This window comes from Trachemys scripta, chromosome 11 (genome assembly GCF_013100865.1).
Source record: "Trachemys scripta elegans isolate TJP31775 chromosome 11, CAS_Tse_1.0, whole genome shotgun sequence".
Classification (NCBI taxonomy): Eukaryota; Metazoa; Chordata; order Testudines; family Emydidae; genus Trachemys; species Trachemys scripta.
Window position 1 is genome coordinate 62,629,325 of NC_048308.1, and position 26,673 is coordinate 62,655,997.

The 26,673-nt window shown below is 43.0% G+C and overlaps 1 protein-coding gene across 24 annotated transcripts in view; it reads left to right on the top strand.

The window, feature by feature from the left end:
• The window catches only part of MAP2 (microtubule associated protein 2), a 350,150-nt gene that overhangs the window by 90,955 nt on the left and 232,522 nt on the right, over positions 1-26,673 (top strand). The window contains exon 3 of one of the 24 annotated variants that reach the window (XM_034785842.1): positions 22,254-22,391. The exons of the other annotated variants lie outside the window; for them this stretch is intronic. The gene's annotated coding sequence lies outside the window, so the exon portion shown is untranslated. The remainder of the gene's footprint in view (positions 1-22,253; positions 22,392-26,673) is intronic. 24 annotated transcript variants of the gene reach the window in all.

A 26,673-nucleotide genomic window follows, 5' to 3' on the forward strand; every position in this document is an offset into this window, starting at 1 on the left:
AGTTGGATCTGACTGTAGGCGATGAGGTACTGAAAGCCCATTCCCCATCTCCATAGGTTGCTTCTTAGAGAGATTTAGGATTCTGTGAGCCCTTCAAGAGAAGAGTCATTGTCATTCTGGAAACTGGGACATGGACACTATTTTAGGTTGATTGAAATCTTGCTTGGATAGCACCTTCATTGTCAGAAATGTAGAAGATTAATAGAAGGCATATCAATTTAGTGACATGTACTGTTTCCCAGACAGGAGCTACAAACATTAGAGTATTATGTTTTCCATTTAGATAATAAAATAAATACATAAATGTTGTTCTTTTCTGCACCTCACCCTCCCTCTCTCCCACGCCCCCAGACCACAGGTGGTGTTTGTTTTTTTGGTCTGGCTCCTAAAGCCACATCTTTAGATGTGGTAAAAGACCCAGTTCATCCTTTTCCATTGAAGTCAATGCATCCCCTTACACCTGTGGTGAATTTGACACACACACTCTCTCTCTCTCTCTTTTCCAGCCAGGCAGAAGATCAACCTTAACATGTACCTGCAAAAACTGGGCCTGTATTTTTGGCATCACAGACAGACTGAAGAATCATAATCTGACATGTAACCACTAAGATATCTGGTTTGCACCCACAATAAAGGAGTTAGATATGTAATTACTAAGATTTGCAACCTTGATAGTGTCTGAACCAAAACTCATTAAAATCAGATCTGACAACAGTTAAATCCCCCTCCCATTAGATCAGGTCCTTGCACATTATCTAACTTTTTGTAAATATCTGCCAGGCTATCCTTTATCTTCTACCTTTTTTTAGGCCCTGATCCATCAAAGCTTTTAAACCCATGCTTAACTTTAAGCAAATACGTAGTCACATTGCATCAAAGAGACAACTCGTGTTCTGAAAGTTAAGCATGTGCTTAAGTGCATTGCTGGTTTGATGCCCTGATGAATAGCTTCCTCACATTAAGTATTGGCAAAGTTTTTCTGTTACAGTAAAGCACTCAAACTAACTAAAACATGGGGAGGTTGAGAAGAGAGTGACTTTGAGCTGACATCACAGTATTGCACTATTTTATTTTATTTTTTTATTATTTATTTATTTTTTTGAGATTAAAAAAAGACAGCAGCGTTTCCATGTTTTTACCAGGCACAGCTAGAGGGTCCATTGCTGCACCCGCAGATTGAGTTGAATTTACAAAGTAGAAAATGCTATAAACCATGTGATGTTTGTATAGTAAATGCAAAATATTATTCATGAGCGTTCCAAAGGCAACTGCTTGGAGGAAAGGTGAAAATGGTGTTTGCTGTGACTCATCCCCAGTGATGGAAGATATTTGATAGAAACTCTATATAGTTTATCACTGAGGGGGCATTCCCATTCTACACCTCTCTTTCCATTTGTTAGTAAATTGATTGTAAATTACCTTTTGGGCTGAAATTTCTCATGCTAGGCTTCAGCCCAGAAGCAATTATTTTGGTATGTGTGGTAAATTTCATAACAACCCCTGGAGCTGTTGTTGAGATCTCGGAACCTGAAATTTACTTGATGCTTTCTAAATTAGATTTTGCACTCCGATAACCCCCCCCCCCCCATAATGGTCTGAAAATATCAAATTACCCACATTGTTAGTGCTTCATGAACAATGTTTGAAGGCATTTGTTTTTGAAGTAGCAAAGTTAGTGTATGAATGTATAACAACACTGCCCTGCAAATGGACGTTATTTCCCATCATTTCAGAAAGACAGAGGATCCAACGGAGCATTTAAGCACATGCTTAATTTATAAGCACAAATAAACTCAATGGGACTATTTATGTGATTAAAGTTATGCACGCGCTTAAGTGTTTAGCTAGGCTGAAGCCAGAGCACACTCTGAGTGTTGATACTTGCTGTCTGTCCCATTAAAAAGTCTGCCTATTCTCTGAGGGATTTCCTGCTGTGCCGACGGAATTCCATTTTAATTCCACCAAAGTTGTTGCACAAAGAACGTTAACGTCCTTCAGGGCGAGTGGACTTTCAAAGTGAACGGAACAGCACGTACAATGTATTCGCATAGCTGCTATCTGCTGAAGCATCTGGGGCCGGCCACTGTTGCAATCAGGATACTGGGCTAGAGGGCTAACTGGTCTGATTCACTGTGCAAGTTCCTACATTCCTGTAATTTGTGCAGAGCTTTGAGACTGCCATATGAATGGCTCTGTATATTATTTATCCCTTTCCTCTTGTATTGGGAAACCCAGATTACATGTCAGTGATGGGAAAAGTATATAAATTATTACCCGAGACAGAAATTTTATACCCACACAAAGCCTATTTCTTCCAAATTCTAGCACAAACATTTGAAGCTTTGACATGGTGCAAATGCAACATGCCTGGACGCTTGTCTATAACATTTAATTTCTGTTAACAAAACAAACCCAGACCCTAACATTTTCCTTGTCCTCAGAAATCCAGTTTTCTTCCATGACTGAAGGTCACTTGAGCTGTGGTGTTTTTCTTTCTTCTGATCATTTTGAAGGAGGGTGAAGAGGGAGAAGAATAAGGAGCGCTGCTTATGCGGAGGGTGAGCACTTCAGGAGATCTCTGTGGGAAGATGAGGAGGGTGTGGAACAGAATATCTCCAGGTGCTTGAGAAATAACGGAGGTTTCAAGGAACACATCTTTATTGGCGCTTGTGTGAATGGCAGCCAATCATACAAATGCACACAAGGTTGCACTAGTGCTACTTCAGCTAAATAAGAAACATCAAGGGCTCTCTGGGGCAAATTTTCTGAGGTTCCCAGAAGCTTTTAAGGAGGCAAATCATTGTCAGGACCAGTAGCAGGAGCCAGCCAAAGCCATGATTGCAACCTGAATTATGGGCCGCTCTACCCTATTCACAGCCTTCAACCAGCTACCCGCTAGTTCACCAATACTATCAGTCCCCTAGTAGTCAGTCAATTGCCTCCTTCACTGCATTTGTACCATGCAGCTGGCAACTTCACATCCCCTGACCATAGCTTCAAAAGATGCCCTCACGTCTCCTCACCCTATGCAAGACAGGAGGAGATGTGTCAGTGGGGTGAGGCCTGCTAATAAGCTGCGGTGTTCCCCTGTGCTGCTTCGACTCCTTCACAGGAAGGAGGAATGCATGGCTGCAGCTGGGCCGTGCATAAAGGAATCACCCCCACCAGCTGACCCACCCACCGGGAGCGGGATGGTGGAGGGAATTTTTTCAGGCCAGGCCTGGCCTAGCAACACATTCTCTTTGCTGGGAAGGGACTAGCAGCTGGCAAAGGAGCTGCCTTTGTTGTCTTTACCCCAGTTGAGAGTTCCCGCTGAGGGAATTCCTGATTGGCCAGCCTGTGCCCCCTCTGAGCAGTGCAGGGATGGAGCTGGGATTGAGAATCAGGCTCTGGGACTGTAACATTATCTTTATATGCATGTTTTCCTTTCTGCTCTGCAACTCGCATTTCCCCATCTGTATCTTTTGTTCCTTTCCCCAGCTCATATATTTCCGATCCTTTCTTTAACACTCACAGAACGTAGTGTGAATTCTAAAACCATCCACTTTCCCATTTGTGCATGAAATTTATATCATCTGCCTTTTTTGTGTCCTTTTTTCTATTAGGACAGCAAGTACTATTTAATAAGGATATAAACCACACGTTTTTATGAGCCTATAACGAGCTTGAATGTTTTATGTAAAGCATAAAACATCACATGGGGGCATTTTGCATCCAGTGAGCCTCATTCTCTCACTTTTTTGCTTTGCTGCAACTCACGTGATTTCAGTGGCATTCCTCCTGATTTACACCTGTGTGAGTGTGAGTGAGCAGAGAATGAGGCCCAATGTGAGCTCACACACTGAATACTGAGTCACTTATTCAGTCACTAGATACAGCAAAGCACTTCCAGCATACTCCTGAGTGTATCAGAGATGTGCCCTAATATACCAAATTCAGATCTGAGTCCAGATTTTGCTTAGAAGGCTTCAGATCCAGGAGTTTGCTTTGGCCCATTATAGAGGCCAGAGTCAACTTTTTCAGTTTATCACGGCCTAGCTCTGCTATTACGTGACATGACAGACTAGCATCCTGGAGTGTGTTTCATTTGTTCAATGTCTAATTTAACTTGACCAAAATCTTACTTTAAATGATACGTTTATGGAAAAAATCCGTTAAGATGCATGGGTGCGGGTTGATGTGTTATCAAGTTGCTTCTTTGGTATTTTATAATACAGAGTTGTAAAATGAAGTACATTTGCTACATTTATAGTCCTGAAAGCCATGACCTCTCTAATCCCATCCTTTTCTTCAGCTGCCACTTGTTCTGCGGCCTGATCCTGTGTGAGTTATCCCATCCCATCTCCTAGAACTGGAAGGGACCTTGAAAGGTCATCGAGTCCAGCCCCCTGCCTTCACTAGCAGGACCAAGTACTGATTTTGCCCCAGATCCCCAAGTGGCCCCCTCAAGGATTGAACTCACAACCCTGGGTTTAGCAGGCCAATGCTCAAACCACTGAGCTATTGGGAAAGGTTCTCCCCCAAACGCTACAATCTTGTTTCTGGTGGCTGCCAAAAGGAATCTCTTTTACATTAATTCACTGGCCTCTTCTAGCCAAGATCTGGCCCTTTCAATGTCCTGTGTTGCTCTTCGGGGGCTGTTTGAGCACAACTCAATCACTGCTGCTTGTCCCACTGGCTCAGGTTCCCGTCAAAGAACAGTTGTGTTGTCATGGTTGCTTTGATGGATGCATGGAATGAGAGCCACTGAAAATGAAGCATCTCCATTGCAGTGTCACATGGTAGCTAGCATCTGGGGGAAAACAAATACAAATAAAACCACTCTCATCTGGCAAAAGTGCCATTATCGTCAAGAAATTGAATGATTATTGTGGGTTCTTCTGTAAATTCTCTGAGGGGGTCTGATATGTAGAAGTGCTGGGCAGGGCCACCGAGAGCGGGTTCGGGCCCCGGTGAAAAAATTTTTCAGCCCCCCCAGCAAGGGCGGACTGGCAAAACAGGGCCAATGAGGGGGGGGGGGGGGCCAGGCCCCCGGCCCCCTTCCGGACCACTGTGCCCCGGTAATTTGTACCGGCTTACCTCCCCTCTCGTCAGCCCTGGTGCTGGGCACTCAAGCTGGAACTGAAGTCAATGGGAACTGTGCTTTAAACATCTTAAGTGCTAGAGGGCGGTGAGAACTCTGAAAAGTCAGGTCCTCTGCATCTCAAAATGGGCACCCAAATTAATGGACACTTTTGACTCTCTGTGCCTCATTCTGTCCATTTGTAAAATGGGGATAATACCACTCCTCACCTTAAAGGGTAAATTCATTCGTGTCTTGAAGAACTCAGGTATTGTAGTGATGAGTGCCGTCAAAAAGCCCAGGGCAAAATTATTAATTCAGGTTTCAGAGCAGGGTTTGAATAGCGTGCAGTAAATAATGCAACCTTAATTCTGGCATTTCCTAACTTTTGAGCGCTTGACATTGCAACCTTAAGAATGTTATTTTAATTGTGTGTGTGTGTGTGTGTGTGTGTGTGTGTGTGTGTGTGTGTGTGTAAAACTCTGCACAGAGTACAGTTTTGGCTTGATTTAAATGGAGTTTGGGGGTTAAACTACCAGTAGCTGACCAATTAATACCATAGGAGTTATCCATACGCTTTACTCATTAAAGATCTCTATTAACAAACCTAGTGTTCACAATACACAGCCACAGTGGGCTGCTACTTAATAGCGTGGCTGAGATCAGCAACTGGACGAAGCTCAAAGCTCAGAAGGCTGGTGGGAAAATGGAAGCACTCCAAAGAACTCCCCATCTCTATAATACTCTTCCCCACTGAGGAAGAAGCTGTCTGCTTTCAGATTGTCAAGACCCTGTATTCCCCTGGACTCCTTGCTGGTTCTAGGCCATGTCAAATGCCCCTTTCCCATTTGTGGCTGCCACTGGCTGGTGAAAAGATTCGTCCCCCTCTTGTCATGTTCCAGGTTGGCCATGGCCATTCATGTACATATGTCCTACAGGTTTGATTGTTGTCATTTCCCGTGCCTAAGTAAGACCTTGCCAACGTTAGCAACGCTACAGTTGGTCCAGAACACAGCAGCGCAACTGCGCAGGAGCACAAGCTGCTGGAATCACCAGGCTGTGCCCACTTCACTGGTTTCCAGATAAATACCAGTTCAGGCTACTGGGACAGTGGAATCATCAGCCTGCTGGGTGGGATTCATGCCTGTGAGGCAGAGCTTTCTCAGCAACTGGCACACACATCATTTTTATTTTTATTATTAATAATATATTTATTTATTATTGTTTGTTAATGTATTTCTTTTATTAGCCCCGAGTCAGGAAAGTATCCCTATGTACTTAAGTACTTCCCTGAATCAGAGCCGTTGTTATTGTTGTTTTTTGCTATTTGTCTGTGGTAGTGCACACTGTATGTGCGAGGTCCCTTCCAGACACTCATGAAGCCATGGTCGCTGATCCGAAGAGCTCAAACTCTCAGAGTAGATTAGGAGACAGAAGTCAGGGGAAAGGCAGTGGGATCAACTGTAGACAAAATGGGTCTGATCCAAAGCCAACAAATCAATGGAAAGGCTGTCTTTGGATCAGGCCTCTTATACATATTTTTTATGCAAGTCAGCTTGTGTCAGGAACTCCCCCTCAGAAGTTCAGATAAACCACAAACCTCCGCGCCTGCAGAGAGCAGAATGCAAATACCACTTCTCTGACCCACAATAACACCACACTTAAAGAAAAGAGAGAACCCAAATAAAACCAAACCATACAACTTAAACCAAATCCAGTTCATTCTGATTGGAGGGAGTGGGGAGAGAAACACCTCTTCAGGGCTTTTGGAGGTGCTGCTATGGGGACAGGGATGAGATAACAATCTAGAATGAAAGGAAGAACTCCTACATAATTGAAAAGTGTGCCAGAACAAGAGGGACTAGCATTGCAATTAGCAGGTATACAGATGCACAGCACTGTACCTCCTGTTCTCATTAATTAATACACATGTACCTTCAGACTAGGCAGACTTTTGTTCACTACTTTTCCCCCCGCGAATGTTGTGACTTTTCCCTGAATGAATGAGAACTCCTAAATAACATAATATATATAAAGTTTTCTTTTAACTCGAGCTCAGTGACAGCTGCCAACATCTAATCCCAATCAGCACCTTTTACTGCATGTAAGAGGTTTATGGATATAATACTCCATTTTATTAACCATTTATTTTCATAAAGCAAGGCCAAGTTTACTGTGAATCTGCCTGTGCGCTGTATGATTAATACAGTTTGATGAAGAAGTATGTAACCAAAAGGAAGTAGAATTACGGCCCTGAATCAGCAATGCTTTTACGCACGTGCTTAGTTTTAAGCAGAATAGGGATGGGCTTAAGCAGGTGCTTGAAGTTAAGGAGTTGCTTAGTGCTTTGTAACTTGGCATCTATGGCTTGATCCTGTAAGTCGCTGGCACTTCTTTGAACTCCAAATGAAATCAGTAATAGTTGAAGATACACAGCACCCCTTAGGAGCTGGAAGGATCAGGCCATAAAAAGAAACGTGTTGATGTTTTAACAATCTGGCAGTGTTTTGCTGCTGAAATGTTGAAAATAGAAGGGACTCTTGCCTATTTTATAAAAAAAAAAATAATAGTAAGGAGTTTGGGAATTATGGTAGCTTAAAAAATCCAGCATGGCTCTACCATGCAGGTGGATAGAATTTCCTAGACCATCAGTCCTGACAAGTCATTAAAACTGTCTGCATAAGTAAAATGAATGGTTAGGTGTTAAAGTAGGAAGCAGAGCTCTCCATGGAAATCTCATTTCCGATCCATCCCTTGTGACAATTCTGACTGGTAATAAGCACTCTGGATGGTGTCAGTTTCAGCAGATTTACAGCTTTTCGTGGAATTGTACAGTTTAATATTATGCTAACATTTAAAACATAGAGATGCTTTTAAAACCTTTGCGTAATATAGATCCTCGATCTGTTCTGCGCTTTTGGCTCCCACCAACCATTCCTAGCAATGAATAACAATTATGCAGAACAAGATATATAGTATTACAGAGACACTGAAGCAACTACAGTTCCTGCATAGAAAATCTGGTAGTTAACTTTCCATGTGAATGACGGGATACTGGATTGCTTTGTTTGTTTAGAATATAATCTCTCTGGGGCTGGCTCCTTCCTCTTTGAAAAAGTATTTCCATTTTAGGAATAGCACTGACATCCCCTTCTACCCAATAAACAAAAATAATCAAAGCCCAACCCTAAGCAAAGGTTTTACCCCAAAAAACGAGACGTGCCTGAGATTCCATCAGGTCCACTCGGGGCTTTGCAGTTAATTTTATATGAAAAGCATTCAGGTTCTCTAGTGATGGGCAGCAATATAAAACCCATAGATCCAAAATCTATTACAACATTCTCAGTGGGCCCTAAGGTGGTACTGTAATAAATAATCAATAAAGACTATGAGCTACATTTTTAAGCAGTTATGTGCAATGTACTGTAAGCTATGTAATGATATGCCCAATGAAATTACATCCTATAGAAGGTAATCAAAGAGATTTGGAAAAGAACGCTTTCTTCGTGGGGCGGGGGATGGTGGAAATAAACACAGAGGGAATGTAGGGGCAGGATTCTCCATTGAGCTATACCATGTTCGTTCATTTACACCAGTAAATCAGAATAGCCTTTTATACTGGCTTTGCAGTTAGTCTGCACAGGTGTAAATGGTTACACAAGGAGCCTTAAGTGTGCAGTGAGAGGTCAGGATTGCCAGCTGGTCTAGGTGGACAGGTGACCACATCACAAAGCCCTCCCTCCCACAGTTATCTCCCAGATTGGCAGTCTCTGAGCAGATGGAAATGATTGAAGTGTCCAGCAGTCCTCCACCCCCAGAAGTGGTCCCTGCAAAACAGGGTTCAGTAAGCATGGAGTGTAAGCCTGTTGTATGGCTAAACAGAGGATTTCAGTCCCCACCGTTATCCTTATAGCAGAAAATGATCTAAAAGGTAGGAAGTGTAACTTCACCCCCACAAAACGGTGAGCTCTAAACAAGCCTATCCAGATGGCTCGGAGCCAAGGGCAGCATGGTAGGGAGAGAGGGGCAATCCAGGGCAGAGAAGAGGGCTAGTCCTGCTGTGTAATTAGGAAAAGACTTTGTTCATATTATTTTGTATAACAACACTGGTGAAGTATATGGGTGCCTAGTCTGGCGCTAATAGAGATGACTTTAATCTTTCTCCATGGAGCAAATCATTAACCCCTTCAAAGAATATTCTTTGAGTCTGTTTGATTAGTTTAATATGCACAGTTTCAGGAAAGAAATAATTTGTTTGGACAAAAGTCTTAGTTTCACTGAGATTTCTTGGGTTCGGAGAAAAAAAATGATGGCCGGAAGTTTTTGCGAAGACTTAAATTCAAGTGATGTGCATTTTCTTTTCAGCTTTTTCCAGCTCCTATTGCATTTCCCTTGGACTTGATTAGTTACCAACGTTACAAATGCTCAGAGGAACATGCAGAAAAAAAAGACACACATTCCCATTTCCTTATGCCCGCTTCCCGCCTCTTCCCCTCCTCCCCAGTACTCAACTGATCTCTGTGTTCACAAGACTAAAAGAGAGAATTGTTTGCCATCTAACACTGCTGGAAAACAGACCTCATTAAACTCATTGGTGGGAGGAGGAGTGGAGGGGATAGCAGCATGTTAAATGGGTTCTCTGTCAAAACTTTCAAGGAGCTTATGTAATGTGGCATTTGTACCACAGTAGAGTTATGAGAGCAAGGAACCTATCAGCTTTTTAAGTAACCTAAACTGTGAGCAAATACAAATGTCTTGAAATTTAGGGCTATCAGGATGATGTTGTGATAATGAAACTCCATTAACGGACTCACCACTATGTTAATCCCGTTTTATGCCAGGATAATGGCATTAATTTCAGTTGTTACACCAGTGTAACACTGCCATAACGTGGTGATGAATCACACCCTCTGTCACTTGGATTAACTTATGGGTGAGTACTGGGACTGAAACAAAAACGTTATTATTTAATAGTGCCCTGCTATTGAAAAGAGTAAGGCTTTGAGATTCTATCCAGGTTGCACATTTCAAGTGATGATTTGTATCACAAGAGGGGGGGGGGGGGTCAAACACTAATCAGGTTAGGCTCTGCACCAGTACCAACCATTGCAGCTGTGTGAGTGGGAATGCACTCTACACACTGTATTCAGAATTTTTCCCTTGATTGGTTTTAATACTTGAGTCTTAGGGCCTAGAGGACTGGATAGTTCAGGTTTTGGAAGGATGGATTTTGGACACATAGTCTCTATCTTTAGAAGTTTTGTGGGTGGTGCTTTTCCAAAGTTTCTTTAATCATCTTTAGGTTCTTTTCTTCTCCTTTTCTCTCCTAGTAAGCTTCATCTGCCTACGAGTGCTGGAAGACCTGGTGGTCTCTGATCTCCGCTGAAATTTGTATGTAGTATGAGGACACAAACACAGAGCCATGCTTTAAGCAGCAGCTAGAGAACTCTCTAACTCAGAAGATCCTATGTTTATTAAGCTCTCTGCTGTAACGTGTCCCGTTCCTCTCTGGTAACTATGGAGGACCAGGAATTCTATAACCATCTCCCTTCCTTTATAATAAAATATTAAAACGAATAAACCAAAGTATGTAAACACAACAATTCAGAATAAACTTCAGTTCCTTAAAACTGTTGACACTACTATGTTTCTTCATCAATTGCATTTAAATAGTCCTGAGCGGTATTCTAAAGCTCACTTCTTTTGAGGGCATCTGATCAGTCTTCCAGAACACTTTCTCACTTCTGTAAAGTTTGTGCATGGAGGTTGGTTTTTTTTTTTTTTTTTTTTTGGGTGGGGGGTTCATTTCCTGACAGAGTTACCTGAAGATTACATATCTTCTTTGTTGTGTTGGGAAATATTAAAGATGAACCTGATTTCTCAAAAAAGTCCTTTTGAAATCTCCACTAGGTAGGATCCAGGAGTTTCTGCTAAGCGCTAAACAGTTACAAATGTCTAGGAGCTTTTGAGCCAAACTTTGATCCCTGGTCTCAATTCAGGTAGACCTTTTGTTCTGTGCCAAACAATGAAGTTTTGTTGCTGCCAAATTTTTATTTCAGCATTTTGTCTTTGCAATTCATTCAGGTTGGGCCTCTTAGGTTTCAGCTGTATCGGTGCCACAGGAAAAGTTGTCCTTTGTCATCTTCCCATCAGAAGTTCTGCTGGAGATGGTCCAGATGCAAGCAGCATTGACCGACATGCCAGGAGTGCTTTATATGGATCCACTTGCGGAAGTCTTTTTAAAGTCTTCACTGCTCTCTTCCTTCACTTGCTTCTCACTGCTTCCCATTGTTGTGGGGGTAATGTGGACTACAAGTACGATGTTCAAAATCAAAGTCCTGTGCAAACACTAGGGATATTTCAGAGGTAAATTGAGGTCCATAATTAGATATGAGGACTTCAGGAATTCCATGTCTTGCAAATATTGACTTTAGTTTATGGATGATCTGTGCTGATGAAGTCTGTATATCTGAGTCAATACGTCTGGAGAAGTAATCAGCTATAATAATGTATGTGTGTGCTTTCCTAAAAAACAAATGCGTGGCTACCTGCTGCCAAGGCCTGTAAGGCAGCTTTTTAGAAAGTAATGGTTCTGGTGTCTCGTTTTGGGTTTTTTTGTTTTTTTGTCTTGTTACATATTTCACAGCCCTTTACTAAGGTCTTAATTTGCCTACTCAGACCAGGCCGCCATACAAATTGCTTTGCTTGTGCCTTTCACTTGTTTATACCTTGGAGTCCCTCATGGGTTTTGGAGAGCATCTCTTTCTGAAGTACCGTAGGGATAAGAATGCACCATCCTTTCAGAAGCAAGCCATCAGCCATGTGAAGGTCATTTCAGTCCTGCCAATATAGTTGGAAGTCAATTCCTTCAATCCCACCCTCTTCGGCACAGTTGAGTCAGTTTCATCCTTTAGTTATTCATCTCAAACTTGCTAAAATTGGCTGGCAGATGCTATAATTTCTGCCAGAACAAGGTCAGTATAGACTTTGATATATTTCACTAAAAACTTTTCTTCTTTTGGCAATTGCTCAGTTAGGGCTGTAGCTAGTGTGTGTTGCTATGAAGGCTTTCCTTGGTATGTATCCAACGCTGAAAGAAAATCACATCAGCCGTAGTTCAAGTCTTTGAACCCTAGGTGAAAGATCATCCAGTGGTTTTGAACCCGATTATGACAATAACGGCTTGTGGTCTATTTCTGTGTTAAAATTCAAGCCAAACAGATAGGCACTGAGCCATTCACAGGCCCAAGTGAACGCTAGAGCTTCCTTTCCTGCCTGAGCACACCACTGCTCTGTTTCTGCGAGGCTTCTTGATTTGAATGCAATGGGTCTCATCTCCTTCTGGCTTCTTTTGTGTGAGCACCGCTCCTAAACTATATGGATATGCATCCTCTGCCACTGTTCTTGGGTGTTGTTGTGCCAAAACAGGTGGGAACGTCCATGGATTTTATTTTATTAAGTGCATTTTATCATCTCTGCTATATACCAACATATCATCTGCCTGGCAAGTCTGAGACGTTCTTTTTGGAAATGTTCTGGTTTTGAGATATGCCAAATAGAAGATGACTGAAATAGTACCTTTCAAACAAGGTGATGAATGTTGTTAACAGTATGTATTCTTTAACGAGAGAAATTTTTTCCAGAAGCATACCGTACCATCTAACTTTGAATTGACTTTAGCTTCTGATAACCAAGCTAATGTCTGGTCTATTGTGAGAAGCATATGTCTTTCTCTGCACACGCTTTTTTAAAGCTGTGTAAAGTCCACATGAATCTGGGTTTTGCCATTGGGCTTGTGTATTACAGCCATCCCGGCACCAATCACTGGGTTCTTCTATCTGGGAAATAACCTCCATATCTTCCATTCTCTTTCATTCTTCTTTGACTTTCCTTAGCAAAGATATAGGGATGTAGTGTGGGGTTGTGAGAGCAAAAGAAATCACTGATGGCACCAGTTTTATTTTGTACTCCCCTGAAGCTGTCCTAGTCCTGAGAAGACAGGTGGATATGCCTCCTGTAAAGCTTGCTTTTTGCTATTACTGCATTCCAGTTTCCCTACTAGGTGTAGTCCTTGTATTGCTGGCAACTCTAGTAAGGGAGTTGTCAGGTTCTTGTATTACATATATTCTGTTCCTTCTCCAGTTCCCAAGGAACTGGCCACAAACATCCAATGTATTGCTACTAGTCCCATATAAAATTTTATTTGGTCTTTGCAATCTCCACCTTAGGATCAATTTTATATATGGGAAGTAATATAAATATATATATATATATAATATATATATATAAAAAATATATATAAAAAAATAAATTTTTGCTGCTCCAATATCAGTTTCCATATCTGTGTACCAATTGTATGTTCTATTGAGGGCGTCCCTGGAAGTATAGACTTATTGTCATCTGATAACACTCCCTCTTGGATTGCTGCCACTGCTCTTGGTGACCTGTATGCTATTGCAAAATGTCCCATTTTGTGGCATCTCCTACATTCTGCCTCTTTTGCATTGTTGTCAACTCTGGCTTGGTGTATTGCCACATCTTCCCCAGCTTTTCCAAGCTTTCCTGCCTATTAAGGTTCTTTGGTCTCCCACTCTCTAGTTGTGCATTGTTCTTATGTTATCAATTTGATCTGACTTTTCCTTTCACAGTTCTGACTTTTCTCTTTACTGTGTCACTACTGTCTGATGCAGTCTCCCCTATGCTTCTAGCAAGTAAGTCACACTACTGTTTCTTTATGGTTTCTTACATTTGCCTGTACCTTTTGCTAGTGTGAGATCTGGATCTAAATGAAGCCGTGCCAATAACTTGGTATCTCTTATACCAGCAACTGTTCTCTCTCTAGTTAGTGCTTCTTTTAACATTCCATATTTACAATGTTCAAGCAAGACTGTGAACTGCAATAATAAAAGTCTCTGCTGTTTCCCCTTTTTCCTGGCATCTCCTGTTAAATTGGCCCTTTCATATATAATACGCTGTCTGCCTATGAAATGGGCATCAAACGCCTCTTTCAATCTGAAGTATTCTTTCTTTTCCTCATCAGTGAGGGGTAGGGCACATAGGATATCGTCAGCAGCATCACCCATGGCAAATATCAGGGCATTTATCTGGCATTCTTGTGCTTTCTCAGGTAAACCAGAAGGTATCCAGACACACTCAGATCTTCGGCTCTAGGAAGGTCAGCTGCCTGAGTTGCCAAAATTAAACTTCTCTAAGAGAGCCATTTGTGCTATGGGCTTCATTGCTGCGGTGAAGCCAAGCTCTGTTTCCTTCCGGCTGCTGCTTTTACAGGTCTTCTCCCTGATTTTCCACTTTCCCCACACTCACCTCTTTGGAGGGGTCTCTTCTTTCCTTTATTCCTTCTTTGGAGAGAGGGATTCACTCATTCCTGGCACCAGTAGTGCGAGGTTATAACCCAAAGAGCCATGCTTTAAGCAGTAACTAACTAGGAAGTTCCTCTGTTTATTAAGCTCTCTGCTGCAACATATCCTGGTCCTCTCTAGTAACTGTGGAGGTCCAGGACTCTATAATGACTTCACACTATACACCCCACAATGCATTGCACATATCAGAATATGAGGTTAGCAAAGAGGCTATACAACTGATAGACTCAGAACAGGTTATTTAATGCTGAGGGAACATAAACTGTGGAGGGGGAATGGTTGTGTGGGTTACTCGAAAATCACAAGAAAAAAATAACTGTGTTGGAAACCTCTGAAACTGTAAATTGAGGAGTAAGGGATGGGGAACTTGTTTAGTTTGGGTAACCGGAAAAGGTTTGAACTAGATTCCCCAAATCACTCACCATGGTCCAGTGCATATACCGATGCAAATGTTCTACCTTGCCTTTCCTGTATTAGTTTAGTTCCCATATTTCCTTGCACCCTGATTCTCCCTTCTGGGCAAACACTCAAATAATGGTAAGGAAACTCTGGGGTTCTATTGTACCATTCCATCAGATCTCTGGAGTTTACCCTCCATGGATTTGGCAGGATGTGAGACTCCCCAGACTGCTGGATGTCCCAAGACCCAGGAGGAAATCCCATGAGTCTGAAGCCATCTTTTGAGTGTCAGGTCATTCTTGTAAATCCACAATGACTGCAAATTAGTCCTTGGGTTTGGCACAGCACAACTCCCTCAGGCACCTTTTTGCCATGGCCTCACGCTCTAGGGGTGTAGATAGGGACAGAATGGATAATATTTATTTACTTCACATATTTCCTCAAAGCTATAAAAGCATCTCCAGGCACCCTTTACTTAGAATCATAGAATATCAGGGTTGGAAGGGACCTCAGGAGGTGATCTAGTCCAACTAAACCATCCCAGCCAGGGTTTTCTCAAGCCTGACCTTAAAAACCTCTAAGGAAGTAGATTCCACCACCTCCCTAGGCAACCCATTCCAGTGCTTCACCACCCTCCTAGTGAAAAAGTTTTTCCTAATATCCAACCTAAACCTGCCAATGCAACTTGAGACCATTACTTCTTGTTCTGTCATCTGCTACCACTAAGAACAGTCTAGATCCATCCTCTTTGGAACCCCCTTTCAGGTAGTTGAAGGCAACTATCAAATCCCCCCTCATTCTTCTCTTCTGCGGACTAAACAATCCCAGTTCCCTCAGCCTCTCCTCATAAGTCATGTGCTCCAGCCCCCTAATCATTTTTGTTGCCCTCCGCTGGACTCTTTCCAATTTTTCCACATCCTTCTTTTAGTGTGGGGCACTGGACACAATATTCCAGATGAGGCCTCACCAATGTCGAATAGAGGGGAACGATCATGTCCCTCGATCTGCTAGCAATGCCCCTACTTATACAGCCCAGAATGCTGTTAGCCTTCTTGGCAACAAGGGCACACTGTTGACTCATATCCCGCTTCTCGTCCACTATAACCCCTAAGTCCTTTTCTGCAGAACTGCTTCCTAGCCATTCGGTCCCTAGTCTGTAACAGTGCATGGGATTCTTCCGTCCTAAGTGCAGGACTCTGCACTTGTCCTTGTTGAACCTCATCAGGTTTCTTTTGGCCCAATCCTCTAATTTGTCTAGGTCCCTCTGTATCCTGTCCCTACCCTCCAGCGTATCTACCACTCCTCCCAGTTTAGTGTCATCTGCAAACTTGCTGAGAGTGCAGTCCACGCCATCCTCCAGATCATTAATGAAGATATTGAACAAAACCCAGGACCGACCCCTGGGGCACTCCACTTGAAACTGGCTGCCAACTAGATATGGAGCCGTTGATCACTACCCGTTGAGCCTGACGATCTAGCCAGCTTTCTATCCACCTTATAGTCCATTCATCCAACCCATACTTCTTTAACTTGCTGGCAAGAATACTGTGGGAGACCGTATCAAAAGCTTTGCTAAAGTCAAGGAATAACACGTCCACTGCTTTCCCCTCATCCACAGACCCAGTTATCTTCTCATAGAAGGCAATTAGGTTAGTCAGGCATGACTTGCCCTTGGTGAATCCATGCTGACTGTTCCTGATCACTTTCCTCTCTTCTAAGTGCTTCAGAATTGATTCCTGGAGGACCTGCTCCATGATTTTTCCAGGGACTGAGGTGAGGCTGACTGGCCTGTAGTTCCCCGGATCATCCTTCTTCCCTTTTTTAAAGATGGGCACTACATTAGACTTTTTCTAGTCATCCGGGACCTCCCCCGATCGCCATGAGTTTTCAAAGATAATGGCCAATGGCTCTACAATCACATCCGCCAATTCCTTTAGCACCCTCGGATGCAGCGCATCCGGCCCCATGGACTTGTGCTCGTCCAGTTTTTCTAAATAGTCCCAAACCATTTCTTTCTCCACAGAGGGCTGGCCTTAACTGGGCATCCATCCTAGAAAGGAAAATATATCACACAGTACTATAGAAGGGATATCTCATCCCATCTTACCACAAAATACACACCCATCCAGTCCTAAGAACACCCAAAAAACCTAGAATCGGGACAGAAGGGCTCTATCACCTTCCCAGAAGGAAAACAAGTCTGAGCTCTCATGGAGCAAGGGAGGAGCAACTGCCAAAGACTCCTCATGGAGAACACACAGCCAGCAGCTCCTTTCTGTTAATAGAGAGGGAACATCAGCTCTAGTGCCCCTGCAGATCTCAACTGCAACCGTATGGCATCGTGTGTCTGTATGGGTAGGTGATGCACCTACATGAGCAGTAATTAAACCAAATAGTATCCGGCAATGTTTTAGATTGTGTCTGCACTTGTGCTCACTTTAACAGTTCAGTGATTGGTTAAATCTGAGCTTTTATTCCGCATTGTCAGCTTTATCCTCTGCCACAGACTATTTGGAACAAGTTGCCTTGGAGAATGAAATCTTCAGCCACTCCTGATTGAGAAGCCAGATTTTCTGGATGGTGAATAACATGTGCATGCCCTAGCTTTTTTTCTGTCAAATTGCGATTTTTGTGTCTGGGCTGGGGGGAAAAGGGGAGATAAATTATTGTTTAATTTAAAGCAACTATAGTAATCTACTTGAGACTGCCTTTCATTGTAATATGGCTGTTGTAATTCAGGGATCCTATTCTGGCGGACATACGAATGAATGAATGAATGAATGAATGAATGAATGAATGAATGAATGAATTATTAGCATCAAGAGCTTTTGTCATTGTGTAAAAACAAGAAAATGACTATTTGTCCCATATAACAAATCTAGCTGGACTCCAGCACTAAATCTTTCTCACAGGCAAAGGTCCATGGAGCTATGAAAGGCAGGATTGCTAGTGGTAGATTTTGTCTGTGTTTGTGTGTATGTCTGTGATCTTAACTAGTAACTGTATCTAAATGTGTAGTTCTAATATCGACTCAAGATCAGTTTTATCATTAAAGCTACAAGTCATTGTTCCTTTAAATCCTCACAGTATGTATACACAATCACACGCATGGTCTGTGAGGATTTAAGGAACAATGACTGGTTGGTTTAATGATAAACTGACCTTGAGTTGATATGAGAACTACACATTGAGATACATTTTCAGACTCTATTAGCTTATTGTTTTGTTTTCTAGGTAAATAATAGATTTCTCCTATCCAAGTTCTTGGAGTGGCAGGGAAATTTGCATGGCAAATCTTGCTGTGACTCTAGCATGCTAATTACTGTGCTGTATTCTCTGGGCTAGAGCCTCAGCTGGTGCAAATGATGGCAGCTCCACTGTGCTTGTTTACACAGGTTGGGAGTCTGGCCTTCTGCATTTCTATAACAGTTCATACTCCCAATCTGCGAGTCAGAGAAGCGCAGTGTGTTTCTGGTGCTCAGAATGCTGAAAGAGTTGTGTGACAGTGAATATGGTGATCTGACTGTCACATACAAGTAGAAGGTGAAAAGGGGGCCACTAAAACAAAATGGATGCTGTTCACTTAGGAATTACACTTACGAATTCACTGTATTTGACACCAGTTTTGTGACATTAGACTTTGAAGAATTATAAGGAGCAGCATCCAATTCAGCAGAATTTTTTTCTGCTCCTACTTGTAAGAATCTTTGTCTTATTTCTTCCTGAAAAACTGGATGACTATTCTATACTCATTGTATCTCTTGCTAACAGCATAAGATATCTGTGACCTGATAGTTGGTATAATGCAGCAGGTTTGCTGATCCATTCACCAATTTATGTGTTTAGTAATAACTGTAAATCTGGCAATCCCCACATCCACATGTAGCACGCACCTGTGGTTTCTATCAGCCCTGGCTCTGAGCAAAGGGATAAGGGAGAGTTGAGAAATGAAATAATAAACCATGAGTGGCTGATTAACAGGGTTGTGTTTCAGTCGAGGATTTACGAGGGCATAAGAGAGCCTGACAGTAAACTTTGAGTGGTTCATAAAACATTACACTGGAGCTGATTCAGGTATGCAACCAATAAACCACATACTGCTAGCTCTCAAACAATTCAGCATTCTTAAACAACTCTTGCACACAATTATTTAGTTTAGTAAATCTTCACATCAAAAGCTTATATACATAATATTTCTTATATATATATATGAAAAGGTTCAGAAAAGGGCAACAAAATATTAGGGGTATGGAACGGCTGCCATATGAGGAGCTATTAATAAGACTGGGTCTTTTCAGCTTTGAAAAGAGACGGCTAAGATGGGATATGGTAGAAGTCTATAAAATCATGACTGGTGTGGAGAAAGTGAATAAGGCAGTGTTATTTACTCCTTCTCATAACACAAGAACTAGGGGTCACCAAATGAAATTAATAGGCAGAAGGTTTAAAACAAACAAAAGGAAGTATTTTTTCGCACAAGGCGCAGTCAACTCATCGATCTCCTTGCCAGAGGATGCTGTAAAGGCCAAGACTATAACAGGGTTCAAAAAATAACTAGATAAGTTTATAGAGGGATAGGTCAATCAATGGCTATTAGCCATGATGGGCAGGGATGGTGTCCCTAGCCTCTGTTTGGCAGAAGCTGGGAAAGGGCGACGGGATGGATCACTTGATGATTACCTGTTCTGTTCTTTCCCTCTGGGGCACCTGGCATTGGCCACTGTCAGAAGGCAGGATACTGGGCTAGATGAACTTTTGATCGGAGCCAGTAGGGCTGTTCTTATGTACATACACATCAAATTCTACATGTATAAAATGCAGTGTTTATACATAATAAGGACTTCGCTGTGGATATGGATTTTGCATAGAGGACACTCAGATACTATACTGATGGGCAGCACTATAAAACCGTAAGACACATAGAACTCAATCCCCATTAGAGAGAGTGAGTGTGTTGTGCAATACATAATCAAGTGATCATGTAGATAGTGATACATAACCTAAACAGCAACCAACCATTTACAAATAATTGTGAAAGAGGCAAAAAAAGAACATTATCACTCCAGGTGTTGAATAAATTGCATTTAATGTTTAAACATCTAGGGTACAGTATTGTACTGGCTGTAGGAGTGACATTGCCCTCTCCTGAGTGGCCCACAGAGAGGAGGTGAACCTAATGCAAGCAGTTACTGAAGTTCTTCTTTATTTGAAGTGGTAGAGCCCTGTGGTTTTGGAGCAGAAGAAACAGCTAGGGTTGCCAACCCTCCAGGGTTGGCCGGGAGTCTCCAGGAATTAGAGATTAATCCTTATTTAAAGATTATTTTATGGGATTAAGTCTCCAGGAATATGTCCAACCAAAATTCCAACTCACTCCAAGTCACTCAATCTTGGGAAGCTTCCCAAGATTGAGTGAGGAAGTGGGTGGGTGGGTGGTAATTGTGTCCTGTGTGTGCAGATGTTTATTCATTAGATTGACACCTGAGTGCTGTATTTGAAGTACAGTGAACCTCAAAAGTTCAAGATAAGCTTTGTCTAATGGATGGAGAGAATGTAATTTACTAGCTTTGTGTATATGAGTGAGTAAATGGTATTCAATAGTGCCTGGCAACAGAAGATATAAGACCTGCTACTGCTACCAACTACAGCATGCTGAGATTTTAAAGACAGAATATAATCTAATCTGTCTCTATATAAAACAGGTCAATGTTCATCATGACAAGGATCTCTCGCAGAAAAGCATTCAGTCTTGATTTGTCTTTTAAGATCAAGTCGTAAAGGCCTAATTTTTGGAATTGAAGGAACAGGGTTCTAGCCAAGCCTCCACTAGGATGTGTGTGTCATTTATATAGTAGTTGTGTCTGTGGCCACAGCACTTGGATTCTTTATAGCAAGTAAACTCTGGCACTCATGGAGATTGGGGAGAAGGCTAAACTAAATGACTGAGGACATTGAATCTGTCCCAGCAGTTAGATTCAGTACTCTGATGTGTTTTAACGTGGTGGTGATCCCATTAGTAGAGGTTTCTTTTGCTTTCATAGAAGCTTCAATACACACACACACACACACACACCCCGACTCTGTGAGTGCTCCGGAGCTGGAGCACCCATGGGGAAAATTGGTGGGTGCTCTGCACCCACCGGCAGCTCCCCGACCCACCCCAGCTCACCTCCGCCTCCTCCCCTGAGCACGCCACCGAGTCCTGCTTCTCCCCCGTCCCTCCCAGCACTTGTGCTGCGAAACAGCTGTTTTGCACGGCAAGCGGTGGGAGGGAGGGGGAGGAGGAGGAGGAACGTGGCACGCTCGGGGAAAAGGCAGGGCCAGAGCAGGGACTTGGGGAGGGGTCCAATAGGGGCAGGGAGGGGGTGGAGTCGGGGTGGGGCCAGGGGTAGGTGGGGGGCGTGAGCAACCACTGGCGCCAAAGAAAGTTGGCGCCTGTGCACACACTTGGTTTATTTCTTATGTGTTGTTAAATCATGCTCAGGTGGAAAACACAGAAAATTCACAACCGCTGATGCTTCAACTTATTGCTAACTCAGATGTTAAAAACAGGCCTATTCAAAATGAGATGCCCTATTAGCCTGTGTATTCTCCTGCTTCAAGGTATGAGTAACTCATATAGACTTCACTGGGAGTTACTTGTGTCCTGTGGTGGAGTGCTAGGGCTTTTCAGTGAACCATTGAATTCTGATTTGTGTGTGCGTGGGTGGGGGGTGTTAGTTCTGTACTGGGACTTTATGTGAACAGAAGGTTTTTCCTGCTAAATAACAATATCTTTTCCTTCACTTGAGCAGCATATTTATTTAAAACTAGTAAAAAGCCACAGAGACAATGTCCATAGGGAAAAAAAGAATATTTCTAGACCGGTTTCTTCCCATCAGATAATAACTCTTCCTGAAATGCTGTTTAACTAAACTGGGTGCATGTGGGATGCCGAAATTCCCCCTTTTTTCACTATAAATCATTCAGCTTTCCAAGCTAAGTCTGACTGGGGGAAGCATGCATCACCAGTGCGGTATTTCCTGAATACTAATGCTAATAATAATAGAACAGGGCCCAAACATACACTAAGCCACTCGTGACTTCAGTTAGCGGCATAATAGCCAGGTCTGTATAACTTCTGTCTTTATTTGGATACTGCTGCTGACATGATGTTAGAAGGGATGAGAGCCTGCCAAGAGCTTCTGAATGTATTCACTCCTCCACCCCTTCTTCTGCTAAGCAAAGGAACAGCACAGCGCAGAGCCAAAGGAACATGTGGCCTCTAGAAGGCTTCGCTAGACCTAACAAAGGGCTCCACTGTGACTTTAGGCACACCCTCGAGTAAGGTGTGTAAGCTGCACTAACCTAGATGTAACACTCGGAGGTTCTGTGCCTGAGACCCATCTGAGACACAATTCCTCTCCTGTTTCCAGGAGGTGTTAATTTACTACTGGCCTACATTGGGAGCTAACAGCTATCCTCTTCATCCCTTGACCAAGCTCTACTACTCTGACTAGCAATCGGGAACCTGCACCTGTCCATTCCCCGCCCAGCAGAGGGACGAGTAGCAGGTCAGTAGCCTTTCTTTCTTCTTTATGCCTTGTTCCAAGATCCAGGTAGCCTGTGTAGGAGTATGAAGGGAGGTTCTTACTCCCTTTGTGTGGGTGCATAGTCCACATCACAATCTAGCCCCATTTAAATACATTCAGATCCATTGACCTGCTATTATCGCAAAGAAAATAAAAATAAGTCTTCAGCACACAGTGGTGGAGGAGCATGGGATAACAGATATGAAGAATGGAAGCTAGAAATGTTGTAGATGCAGAAGACAAGACAGGACCCTGCAGAACTTCGGAGTTCGGGGAAAAGCCATGAGCGCTTTTCAAAGGTTACTGAGCCCGTAGAGAATAATCATGAAAGGATAGGTAGAGATTATTTCGATCTGTACAACCTTGAAGTGTGAGATCCTTAACTGCTTGCAGAGCCATGGCATAATTGTTACAATGTCAGTTCTGCCTATGAAACCGTTACCCTAAGGAGACAGACTTAGATATATTGTATATTAAAATGAAGCAACAGTTTCATGGTAATTGATATTGTTTTGTGACACATCAGTTACAGTTTCTGCCTTGTTAAACACTTTTAAAGCTGCTTCAGTGAGCACAGCTTCCCGTCCAGGACCTCTGGGAACTCTAGGTTTATTAATCTTTGCAGCCATGGTTGGGAATGCTGAGTTATTTCAAATTTCTCAATTTTTGCCTAAGCAGTATCTGCATCTTCATGGTAAAGCCAAAAAAGCAATTGTGGACACAATCTTATGAGCTAGTTTGAAAACCGCACACACATTCACATACATCTTTGTGCATATTTGCTGTTCCTGTAATTATTAAATTCAGACTAGAAAGACACAGTGGAGCTTGATTTTAGTGATAATTTGCCTATATAGATTAAAGAAAATTACTCTTCAGTGGCATTTGATATGCATGCTCTAAAATTATAGGGCCTAATCCAAACCCAATGACGTGAATGGGAGTTTTTTAGTGGGCTATGTATCAGCCCTGTACTGATCAGTGGGGCATCTGGTTGTAAAGATCAGATTATAAATGGTTTATTTGATTTTTCAAAGGTAGTGGGGGGAAAAATCTTGAGAACCACTCAGCTACAAATAAAGAATGTTAGAGCTAATGGATGTACCACTGAGAGCTGCTAAAAACCTACCTGACCTGCCTTGCTTTTACAATGCCTAGCAAAACTTGCTGTGTTCTTGTAAGATGAAGGTTTTGCTTGCGTGTGTGTGTCTGGTTTGAAAAGTTCTCTTGGATCAGGTGTTGGGCAATCTGGTTTGATTGTATCATAATGATCACTAAGTCATTTCTTATAACAGGATTCCACTGTCATATTGTGGGGTTTGACAGGATAAAGGAGCTGTTCGGAAATAAAATCGGGCACTCGCTATTTATACAAAAGAACAAAAATGTGTGCGGATTCTCCTCTTTCTATTTCTTGGAGCAGGACATGATTTATGAGCCGGTCACTGTCCTTTGTCCGTTTCCTTCATCATGAAGATTCAAGTTAATGACACTCCACATGTGATTAATAGAAAGCGTTATGACAATGAAAATGAAGCCTAGACACCCTACTTAGCAGTCACATGGCTACTCCAGAACGATAGCAGTGGGGTGGAAAATTGCAAAGTGATAACTTAGACGTGAAATATTCTTTGCAAACTTTCAACTGAATAACTCCAGAGGTAAATGAGATTTATTTCAGTGAGTATATGCATGGTATTCAGAGTTTAAGATTACGTGCCAAGGCTGGAAGCCAGCTTGCCAGAAATAGTGACCGTCCAAGCTTTTAAGGCAAACTTAATACTGCGCCATGGAATCACCACTTTCCTTAATCTGTGTTTAAAAATAGATCCCTTACAGGCTTCTGTTATAGTATGATCCATTCAGTAATATGCATGGCATTCCATATTTTAGGGTGAGAGTAAGGTGGGAAGAGGTGGGAGGGCGGAAAGACACACTGCCTGATCCAGATTCTCCTGCCTCTTCAGTTCATTTAATTCAGTATGGTTAAAGCATCATAATGTGGACAGATGGGTGTTTCACAGATTCACATTCTCTAGCACTTGATTCCACAGCGCTACATTGAGGCATTACCAGCCACCGTCTGGCTGAGTGTGTGAGAAGGGGCAGAGGGCAGATGCATTCTGCTTGTGGAGGACAAGCAGTCAGAGGGGATGAGTGACAGGGGTAGTGCAAAGACCTTGTGCTCTTGGGGTGAAAGCACCAGAATTCCAGCTGCTCTGTGCAGGTGCACAAGAGGGGAGGGGGAAGGAGATGGTTGAATCCCCCTTTGTGCAAGGGGCAGGCGGATGCTGGAACTTTGTTTCATTACCAGTAACAAAACCAGAGCATTCCCTTTAGACAGCTCTGTTTCTGGTTTTGAGCCACTCTGTTTTACACATTGAATTCTGTAGATACACTTGCAGGATTAACTGCTGAGGGCCTGATTCTCATCCTTCACCAGTTTGATGTCACTGGAACTCCGCTGACCTAGGTGGCGTTACACTCAGTTTATACTTGTGTGAGAGGAGAATCAAGCCCAGAAATGGGGACTCTTGTGCTACTGGAATACAAATAACACAGCACTAACACTTGCACAGCTCCTGATGCAGCTCTCTTTACTCAGTCAAAACTCCCATTGCAATCAGTGGATCTTTTCTTTTTTTTCCCCTGCGTAAGGCCTTCACATAGAAATTTCAGTATCCTCATAAACTCTTTGGGCCTGTTCTGTTTGTACAGTGCTTAGTGCAATAGCCTACTGTCCCAGCACTAGGGCTCCTAGGTGCTAAGGTAAAACAAATAAGTGACTATGAAAGGCATTTAAAGAATCTGTGGGCCTGATTGTGGAATCCCGACTCCCATTGGTGGGCAGTTACACAAACAGTCCCAGTTGACTCAGAGGAGAATGTCCTCACCACTGTTGTTAAGGGTTCCCCAGTCCAAGCCTGTACCTAGAGAAGGGCGTACAGATTCAGGCTACATCCACACCGCACACTCTGTGTAGGGTACACGTAGCTACACGCCGCAGAGAAAAGCAAGCTCCATCCACGCTGCAGTGCATAGCTACAGGTGTCCGTGAAAGCCGCTGGTGAGGGAAGGCAGTGGGTAGAGGCTTCAGCAATTCCCTGCTGCTGGGGCCTTTCCCTGCAGCTGAGGCAGCAGGATGCTACGCTGCTGAAAGTAGTGGTGTAGCCAGGGGAGGCACTGCTTGGGTGAGTAGAGAGCTGTGTGGATGTATACACGGGTACATACTCACAGGAATGAGGCAAGCCTTTACTCGCCTATGCTTGGCCTTACTGTCTACACAGCTATTTGTACCTTGGCTAAGGAGGTACCCATGTACATGGGCTACATGCTGCTGAAAGAAGTGTGCTGTGTAGACATTTCTTTGGCAGCCATTGGTCCTTACTCAGGCAAAACTTCCACTGATGTCCATGGGAGTGTTGCTGAGCAAAGACTGCAGGATTAGGCTCTTTGATATATTCATTTCTTTGTTGCTTTGTGTGTGTGTGTGTGTGTGTGTGTGTGAATATGCTGTTAAAAGGGCCATTTTTGGCTTTTTAGAAAAGCGTCCTGTACTTTAGGGCAGGTCTTCACTACGGGGGGGGGGGGTCGATTTAAGATACGCAAATTCAGCTACGCAAATAGCGTAGCTGAATTCGACCTATCGGAGCCGATTTACCCCGCTGTGAGGACGGCGGCAAAATCGACCTCCGTGGCTTCCCATCGACGGCGCCTACTCCCACCTCCGCTGGTGGAGTAAGAGCGTTGATTCGGGGATCGATTGTCGCGTCCCGACGAGACGCGATAATTTGATCCCCGAGAGATCGATTTCTACCCGCCGATTCAGGCAGGTAGTGTAGACCTAACCACAGTCTGTAATGTGATAAGACTGGAGAGGGACTGGCTGACTCAGGGGGATTGGTAATGGCAAGTAGTTCAAATCCAGCTGCATTGTGTAGTGGCTGAGGGTTGTTTGCGCCTACTCACTCTTCAGTTGTCTCTTGGAAATTGTTTTGGCATTGGCCCTGTTTTCAGTGCACAGCTGTCCGTACACAACATTTCAAACAAGCACCATTGTGCTTTCTCCTGTGCTGCCCCTGTACACAGGAAGAGCTCCCCATAAACATTTGCAAAGCTGCCTCACTTCAGCTCCCTCCTTAAAACTCCTTCTGCTGTGATACCTACACAAAACTCAACAGTGGCTCACCAGTCAGAGTGCTGAGACCACTGCTTATCATGCTGATGAGTATTGTTTCCTTGGGCTCCCCCATCTGTCTGTATC